At 42.3% G+C, this 10,000-nt stretch overlaps 1 protein-coding gene across 1 annotated transcript in view; it reads right to left on the bottom strand.

Moving 5' to 3' along the window:
* The window catches only part of LOC137643144 (CWF19-like protein 2), a 210,608-nt gene that overhangs the window by 64,272 nt on the left and 136,336 nt on the right, over positions 1–10,000 (bottom strand). The gene's annotated exons all lie outside the window — the stretch shown is intronic.

The raw sequence follows: 10,000 nt of genomic DNA, 5'->3' as shown, positions 1-10,000 counted from the left end.
AAAAACAACACTATACTGGGAAGAGGACAACTGCCTGGTACTACAAAAAGCTGTCAAAACAAACTATGGTACAGGTACTTAACATTGGAATGGGTGAAGTTGGAGCTTTGGTCATGACGAAATAAATCCACGAAAAGTGAAAACACCGAGAGCACAAAATTCTAATATCACGCTAGCAAGTCCAAAGCAGAAGGATGTTGTTCAGATGGCGCTCGCGTCGGGGCGTCGGTGGCGTGGTTCTGGTAGCGTAGCTGGTGCCTCTGTATCGGCCCATCCCTTTGACGAAGGAATGAGCTAAATGGAAGACAGCCTGTGAATAGTGGTTTTCACGCGCCACTGCTTTATACACGACATCCACAAGGTGCTCGCGCGAGGGTAGTAACCTCTGCATTCCATGCTTTTATCTTTCTCTGGTATAATTGGAAGGTTTATATCAGAAAAGTGTATAAGAAGGACCCTTTTCACCGGCCGCCACAGGTCGACCCAGAAATCTCAAAATGTTTAAGCAAAGACATTTAAATTAGAAATCAATTTTGAATTTCAATGGGAAAATTACTAAATATATCTGATTAGTATTTCTCAAAAACGGATTCTGAGCGAAGCGGAAAATCTATTTTTGGGTGAGATAGCCATGTCGTCCTGATGGAAGGTTCCTTTAGTAGCTTCCTAAGGGTATATATGACTACAGTGGATATTCCCAGAGAATTAAACTAAAGGTTTCCAGAATTCTAACTTCTGGCGCGAGTACCCTTAAGGTTGTCCTTTAGGATATCGCATAATAACAGGGGACGTATTATTGACACGCCACATAGCTATCTGCACCCCACATAGCATTTATGCTTCGAGGGGGAAGTTGGTGGTAAGATATGGGAGGAGTCGTTACAAAGTTCTCCTCCTGTTACTGTTATGGGTACTCGGATAACGTCGTAAGCGACGCCATCTTGGCTGACGTCATCGCAGCGCGCGAACTCCATTCCTTTTAGTGTTAAGACCAGCTCCCACGATACAGTAAGATCGGGAGGGGGCCTGCAAAGGCCTAATAGAGAATAAAGGGCGGGTCCATCAGGACGACATGGCTATCTCAACCAAAAATAGATTTTCCGTTTTTTGGGCTCAGGCCATGTCGTCCTGATGGAAGTGTAGCAGAGCATTAATGTATCGTGGATTTTTTCCCCTCAGTAGTGCCTTCGACTTCTAGACAATATTCCTTTGGTCTAATGACCCAAGAGACCTGTGACATTACCGGTATATGTCACTTCAGATAAGCATGTACTATGTTACCACTTCCCACCCCCTAGCAGGGATGAGTCCTATTAGACTTGTGGAAAGTCTCGAAGTTGCATGATAAATGGAGCTCACCCAGCATCAAGAAGTACCAGTTGGTCTCAGAGCAAGGTAATAGGTATGGTAAGTATGACGTGTTGGAACAAATTACCTCGGACTAGATGAGTTTGTTTAAGCGGAGGAACGATAGAATTCTATTGTTCAATCATCTTATACAGAATAGAGGGATAGTAAAACCCTCAAACAGTTTTTTTATTACAATGCTAGGGCAAAATAAGACGCACGAAAACAGTAAATTCATTTATTAGCAATAGATGAGAATTAGCATAGATAAAAAAATATAAATGTAAATCTGTAAATAGAATGTAAATCAGTTACATAGACTTGGGACATTAGTAGAAATGGTTGTGGTATCTGACAAGGATAACTTACCATCACACATGTCAATTCCATAAGAATTGTAATGTCTTTCTGAAAATGTCTTAGATACACTTCATGTTTGAAAACACGTGGCACAAGTGTTTAGTCTGTGACTTCACCTTAGTATATTTAGAACAGTCCGTAGTGTCACCACGGTGACGCAATTCACTATGTTGCGCACTAGAATCCTTTGGCCATCCATCTTTTGTATATCGCATCCCAGCAGAGATGACTAGATCTTTGCTGGATTCTTTTGCCATTAATCCTGGATCCGTTGGATTCAATTGTCTGCTTATTACTTTTACCATACAGACTATACAGTATTAAAATCTTGGTAATCTTCCTCCCTGTCAAAATTTTTGTCTTCTCCAACTGGAAGACGGCTGAGAACACCTTCATTACCGTGGTCAGCTGTCTTCCTATATTCAATACAATAGCAATATTGACTCAACATAAGGGCCCATCGAACTAACCTATTTGCTGCTAAAGAAGGGGATCCTTTAGTAGGGCTTTATATGATCATCAAAGGCTTCTGATCCGTGATTATAACAAACTTTCTTCCATTTAAAAAGTGGTGAAAATTCTTTGGTCCAAAAATAATAGAAAGAGCTTCACGCTGAATCTGGCTGTACGGTTTTTGGGTTTCCGTAAGAGTTTTCAACACGAGTAATTGGATGTTCTTTACCTTCAGGATAGCGATGAAAAAGCATTGCTCCAATCTCCACTTCAGATGCATCGCAAGATATTCCAATAGGCACAGAGGGATCAAAAGGGGTAACACTAAATCACTGCTAAGCACTTCTTTTAGGTTCTGAAAAGCCCCTTGTTGCTTGGTACTCCACTTCCAGGAGTTATCCTTTCTTAGTAAAAGATTTAGTGGGGCCGATAGAGTTGACAAATTAGGAATCCAATTGCCGTAGAACTAAAGAGATCCCCAGAAAGAACATATTTCCGATACATTGGTGGGGGAGGCATTTTCAAGATTGCCTCTACTTTATGTCCTTTACCAATACCTTGAGAGGACAAAGCATACCCTAGGTATTTCACCGAGGGTTGGCCAAAGGAACACTTTTCAAGTTTGCATCTCAATCCTTTTTCTTGAAGTCATTTTAAGAGTCCTCTTAAATTATTCTTGTGCTCCTTTGCATTTGATACACTGACCACAAAATCATCTAGAAATACTGCCACTCCTTCCAAATCAAAGGTTAATTGTTCCATCATTTCTTGAAAATATGCAGGTGCTGACATGATTCCAAAAGAAAGACGTTTTTTAAGTAACACACTACGATGAGTACTCACAGCCAATCTTCTTTGACTCTCGGGTCTCAATTCAATCTGGTTATATGCATCTGCCAGATCAATTTTGGTGAAACAAAAACCTCCACTTTGCTTCTGCATTAGATTTTCTGGATTTGGCATGGGATATCTGTGAATCTCAAGTTGCTGATTAACTATGACTGAATAATCACCACAAACACGTAACTTGGGTTTTTGTCCCAGCAAGGATACCTTCCTAATTCCATTTTCATAAAACTAAGTGTATTCCCAAATACCACGTTTAATTCCCACTTCATAAGAAGCTTGATTTAAATCATCAACAATAGCAAATGGCACAGTTCATGGCTTACAAAATATTGGTCTAGCATCACTTTTAAAAGCAATTTCCAACTCAAAATCCCTTAGACAACCCAATTCAGGCCTAAAAAATTCAGTAAATTCGTTGCATAGGTCCTTACACACTTTTTGCAGTTCGAACACTTCAGTCCCTATTTCAATCTTTACTTTATTCATTTCCCCCTCATCACAATCCTTTAATAGGGCATTCACATCAATGTTTAGTCGTTTTATACTATTACGACCAAGTACATTAAAATCTTTGATTTCAATTACATTCAAATATATCACTGTTGCTTCAGTTGTGTTACATTTTCCATTTAAACTGAAATAACCTTTATAGAAGGCAAACGATCTTTACTGGCTGAATAATAGCAATGATATGCTGATTTTAATCTAGGTTTTCCTTAACGTTACCAAATAGCTACACAACAAAAAATATCTTTTGAACCAGTGTCCACCTCAAATTTGAATGTCTCTTCACTAATGTTAGTTATTTTCAAAGCATCATCATGGTTTATGTTTTTCACTGAGCTATGTAACTTTCCCATTATACAGGACACATTCTGTCCGGGAACCACTTTTCCTTTTTTTCCTTTTTCACCAAGCAGGCCGCTTCAATATGGGCCGGCTTCAGACAAAAATGACACTTAGACTTCTTGAAGTAACAATCCTTAGGTTGGTGACCGGATTTTCCACAACATATGCATCTACCGTCAAATGTCTCCTTAATTGGCTTCTTTGACGCTGAACCCTTTATGTCTGCCACTCTGTTTTTCTTTTGATTAATTTTCATTACCGAAGCAGACTTGCTCCCATGAATGGTTTCTTTATCTACTTTTGTGGCATCTTCTGTTTCTAGTGCTATTTGAATTGCCTTACTGAAATTTAATTCATTAGTACTTTGAAAAGTGCTTTCAAGACAGCTTCATTATTTATAGAACACATGAATCTAGTAAGCATGGCTTCATCCTGAGGTTTCTGAATAGAAGAAAAATCACAAGTTGCTGCATCATGACGTATTCTTGCTGCCAATTCTTAGATAGTTTCTCCTAGATTTCTTTTCATATCACACCAAAACTTGAACCTTTCTCTCACTATGAAACACCGTGGGTCAAAATGCTCTTCATGAATTTATCAATTTGGTCTAAAGTGAGATCATTAACCTCAATTGGTGGTGTTTGCTGCGCCGCCAAAGTATTGAGTAACATGTAATTGGTTGTTGACTGGTTAGTCCATTGTTTGCTTCTCCTTCAGTATACAATTTGCACCAACAAAAGTTAAAAATCTTGCACGATAATCTTTCCATAATTCTGATGTAGAGTCAAATACTGAAAATTTGGAATACTTGTAGATACACTTGGTGATAGAATCAAAGTTAAATGAGCAGCTAAAACACTAATCTGTTTCTGCTGAGCCTCACATAAAGTTTCCAACTGAAATCTGTGAGCGGCACTTTGTGATTCCAACTGTTGCTGGAGCAAACCTATAAGCTGAGTGATTTCTGACATTGTCAATGATCACTAGTTCAAAACTCACTGCACCACTTTATCCTGTTGTGTTTTTAAGGAGAACACAAAGGATATTTTCAGATAGTTTATTCAGAGAGGCCTTAAACAGTTATATATACAACAGTATATATAGTTAATACAAATAGAGTTCCTGAATGTTGCTATAATAAATGCTGTTGAAGGTTAAAACTACACTAAAAATAAGGTGAAAATTTCATAGTGAATATACTTTCCCTTCAGAGCCAAGGACTCTCGAGAGAAGGAAATACACTGTCAAGGTACTCTTGAAAACCTAGATGGCGTCTTACGTAGGTGTACAGTTTCCAAATAGGCAATATAAGAATGAAAAGGAATTCATATAATTGATAATTTAAGATCTTTTTTACAATACACAACAGATTGCATGACTAGAATAGCACTTTTAAGAAGAGGAAAATCAGACTTCACTCGACCCTCACCACGGAATATCTAGTCGTAAGAGTCCGTAATGGGTTCTCCAGAGTGGTAGACGTGCCCCTGTATGTGACCTGTATTTTCGGCAAGATGCCTTACCGAAGCAAGACCGAAGTGCTAGTCGAGTCCCTTAATGAGACCGGTCCGACAATAAGTCTGCAGGGAAGTGGGGAGAAGTCATCTATTCTTTTCTCGAATAAAATTGCTCGCAAAACGGAATCAAACAGGAGGCAGCAATCTGTCTCCTGCAAAAAAAAAAGATCAATGTTTGTCATTGATATTCATTCCACTTCCCAAAGGAAGACATCTGCAACAGAGGCTGTAGGAGGAGGACTCATGCAGAAGGGGTGTATTCTATAAAATCCAACACCGTGGACAAGATACCCCGAAGGGGAGGCCACGTAAGAGCAGGAAGTGTTATCCCGTGAATGAAAAACCGATAATTCACTGTCATTCACCCAACCCCCAGCACTTTCCTGAAGGAAGATGGTGCCTACTAGGGGATTAAGAGACGGTACCATTCGTGCTCTGATATAGTCCTAAGGACATATGGTCCTGTATGTGGCCTCACCCCCATTTCTTTGATGCCTCTAAAGGAAGCGTCAAATCCAGAAGACAAGATCTACTCCTTGGGAGAGATTCTCGTCTGGCATTCTTTTAACTAAGACCATTCCTAGCTCAGGTCTTGTAGAGAACTAGGGAAGGGATAATCCTTAGTGCCGAAGGACCTGGGAACCGGCTAATCCTTCAGAGGTCTCATTCGACGGGGACTGATGCAGTCTTGTCGGACCTGTGCAAGTTTCTACAGGGTGATGACACAGTCAACCGATATCCATATAGGATATTACTTTCGTGTCATTCCTTCGATTACTTGAATTATAGATCGAAGTATACTGAAGATGTTTGGCAGCAGTTCAAGACTCTAAAATCAGTCAGTAGGCCGAGGTCTCCAAGACGAGGGCCGATCCTATACAGTATAGGAGGCTAACTGATTGATCACAAAACCTTTCCTCACATGATAAAGTTTGAAGGTTAAGCTCGTCTTGCAAGAAGAGACTAAAAGTAGAGACTTCTGACCGACGAAGTTCGGCGGTATCTTGGTGTCCCTCGTCTTCCTATGAGATCGAATGTTCCATTCATAAGGAAGACGATAGACACTGTTTCCCATTTCCTGAAGGAAGATGGCTGATACAAGATAGTGTCGTTGTAGCTAAAGTCTGGAATCTCTTTCCTTGGCGAAAAAAAACATGAGCCAATTATTCCAAGCTCGTGGGAGGAGTTCTCCAGTGAGGAAGGAATATATTCTTTCCCAACCATTCCGGTCCAAGGATGAGCTCCGGTTACGGGCCCCAGAACGGATACAGATGGAGGTTGAATGTGTTTCCACTAAGGTCCGAGGTCATAAGGCTAGCGGAGATTGGGAAAACACAAAATTTCAATCACCTCTGTTAGTCTCGTCAGTCACCCATCCAGATCCGACCAGTACCATAGCAAGAAAACTGAAATGGCTGTTGCTTAGACAGCATTGAATTTCATTCTCTAAGAGGGAGAGAATGGCAGTAACCTCATAAGTTTGTCTCTTACGCTGGATGGGGGGGGGGGACAGACTTAAAGGATGCAGCGCCCCAACCACATCCAAGATTCGATTTGCTTCAGGAGACTGTCTAACTAGCGTAGTTCCTATTCAAGCAAAGTCAGCTCGTTAGCAACCCCATAATAGTGGGACAACATGGGAGAAGGTAACACCCAAAGTAATAACCTTTTCCCTGAGGCAATTTTCTCGCAAATCTTCCTGTAGTATGACCGAAGTGTAGATGAAAAACACATACGTTCATGGGAGACGAATTTCTGTGAGTGTGCCGGACTCAATGAATAAACCTGGCCACCTTGAAGCGGATCCCTCTGATTCCGCTGACGGTGAGAAAAATTCAGGAACCCGAGAAGCCCTGTTTATGATACACAAACAAGAATCCAAAGAGCGAGGGGCATTGAGCCTTGCGCTAGTGTATTATCCCCATAGACCAAGAAGGGTGTAGTCTTAGGTTCCCGGAAGGAAAAACCTGTAATTTCATCAACTCTGCAGGGTCTAACTAAGTAGTGTGAGGCCAAGAGTGAGGAGAGATGATCTCTGCCATCTAGGAGAGTGTGCTAACTTGAGCAACTCCCTCTCAAGAAGTGGTTGCTGAATTAGAAGCCTAGAATATAGCAGGCTGATAGCAATCATTAGTCTCCGACCAGTAAACGTCAGGCAAGCAAAAAGGCAAGAAAGTGAAAATGACGAGCTACTGTCGTGTAAGATAATGAACGACTAGCTGTTGAACATAAAAACAGCGAACAGTACTATTGATATGCAACCAAGAATCGTCTAGTTGTTGAAAAACGGCGATTGGTAGCTGACACATCGGAGATCTAGAAAATCCGAGATCTACCGAATCGGTCAGGATCGTTTTGCTCGTGATTGTGCTCATGATCATGAGTACCTCGTTCTAGGTCATGAACACCTTGTGCGAGCTTTTGAGAGTCTCGTCCAAAGTGTGAACGGCTCCCACGTGAGCGCCCCGCACGAGACCATGACCATCTTGCACGGGAGTGAGAGAGTCTTGCTCGTGAGCATGAGTGTCTCACACAAAAGCTTTATGTTCATGAATGCGAGCTCCTCTTACAAGAGCACGAGCGTCTCACACAAGAGTGTGAGTGTTTCGTACATGAGCGCGAGCATCTTGCACGTGTCTCGCTCGTGAGCATGAGCGTCTCGCACGAAAGCACGAGTATCCTGTACAAGTCTCGCTCGTGAGCTCGAGCATGAGGGTCTCGCTCTCGATCACGAGTGTCTAGATCATGATCGTGAGCGTCCTCAAGGGTTGTGTAGAGACTAGTGTCACAATCGTGTCACGAGCGTCTCGCTAGTGGCCGAGAGTGTAACTCACGATCACGATCGTAAGCATCTTGCTAGTGATCACAAGTGTCTAGCTCGTAATTGTGATCGCCCTCAAGGGTTGTGTCGAGACTAGTGTCGCAATCGTGGTCATGCTCGTGATCGTGAGCGTCTCGCAAGCAATTACGAGCATCTTGCTCAGCGCTCGTGATCGTGACCACAAGACGTTCATGATCGAGATTACAAGTGCCGAGAGCTCGCTACAGTATTGTGAGTGTTCAACTCAAAATCTTGAGCATGAGTACGATTGTGCTCAAGGTTTGTGTAGAGACTCCCTCGGAAGGGGAATTTCTCACACCTGGAAGCGAACCTTCGAGCAGCACTCTGTTTCCCTTCAATGAGCTCTATCTCAAATTGAAGGTTAACATAAAATGTTGCTTGAGAAAAAGCCAAGGCTTGTTTCTGAGTTCTCCCCGAAGGGATTTCCCGAACGGAAATCCTGCCGGAGTGATCCCCCGAAGGAGAAAACCCAACAGGCATTCGTCTTTAAGAAGAATTTTGAGATCATGATAACCTACGATCTCGTGATGGTTGCGATCTCTGTCATTGATCGTCACAAAAGACACCCTGCACAGTGTCTAACATCGGATTGTTGCAAACGACATCCTGATTGATCAGGAAGACCAGGTTATGAGTCTTGCCCCAGGGATAGTTGAACAGAATAAATTCTGAACTCATTATTGGATTGTTGCAAACGACATCCTGCCCGACCAGGAAGACGAGGTGATGAGTCTCGCACCTGCGACCATTGAACAGAATAAATTCTAATCTCATCATCGGAGTGTTGCGAACGACATCCTGACTGACCAGGAAGGCGAGGTGATGAGTCTCGCCCGTTATCATTGAACAGAATAAATTCTGAACTCATCATTGGACTGTCGCGCACGACATCCTGACCAACCAGGAAGACAAGGTGATGAGTCTTGCCCCTGCGATCGTTAAGGAGAAAATAGTTCATCGATCTGGCGATTGGCAAGCAACCTGCATGTTGACGATCGTCCGTTGTCTCGTAATCCTCAACAGGCTGAAGTTGCATGCGTGAGCTGAAATGTTGCCTGTAGGGAGAGAGAGAAAAATTACGGATCGCTGGGAGACGACAAGATCAGCAGAAGGTGAGAAGACTTGTCGTCAGCAGGAGTCGACAGAAGGGAGAACGGAGGGTAGGCCTTGTAGACAGCAAAGAAGTCAGCAGCAGCTACAGCCACTGACTTCGCACACCGATGTGGCTATAAGAGCTAAAGAAAAACAAAACAAAGATAATCAAAAATTCCTCCCCTCCGAGGGGAAAGAAAAAACCCAACCAGCGGACGGGAGAGATTACCCCCAAAAGTAGTCAGGTCAGAGGAATCCTTCCAATAACTCACGGGGATAAACATCAATATCTGAAAACTGCCCCATTACTTTGTAATCGATCGTCAGGTGATCGTAAGTGTGTAATATAAACACAATCATATTTTAAAGAAAAGAATGAGTGTGGAGCACTACTGTAGTTATAAATGGCTAAGGCTTGAAAGGAGAGAGAGTAGACGTCCGCTCTCCACCAGCCAAAAAGAAAAAGTGACTTGGTTCATTGAACCGTGAGTAGATTTAGGTGGTTGGGTACCCCCCAGCCACCCTTCCCACTGTTAGAGGTTAGGTAGGGTTGCTACCTCGCACTTTAAATCTATTGGCTACCTTCCAGCTCCGCCGAAAGCATATTCCACATAAATAATGAAAGGTTTTTTAGTATGGTAACAAACAGAATGCATTGGGGATTGTTGGCAGAATAGCTACATAACTTTAA

This window comes from Palaemon carinicauda, chromosome 6 (assembly GCF_036898095.1).
Source record: "Palaemon carinicauda isolate YSFRI2023 chromosome 6, ASM3689809v2, whole genome shotgun sequence".
Classification (NCBI taxonomy): Eukaryota; Metazoa; Arthropoda; class Malacostraca; order Decapoda; family Palaemonidae; genus Palaemon; species Palaemon carinicauda.
Note: the sequence above shows the minus strand (reverse complement) of the source record. Positions and strands in the feature narration are given on the sequence as shown.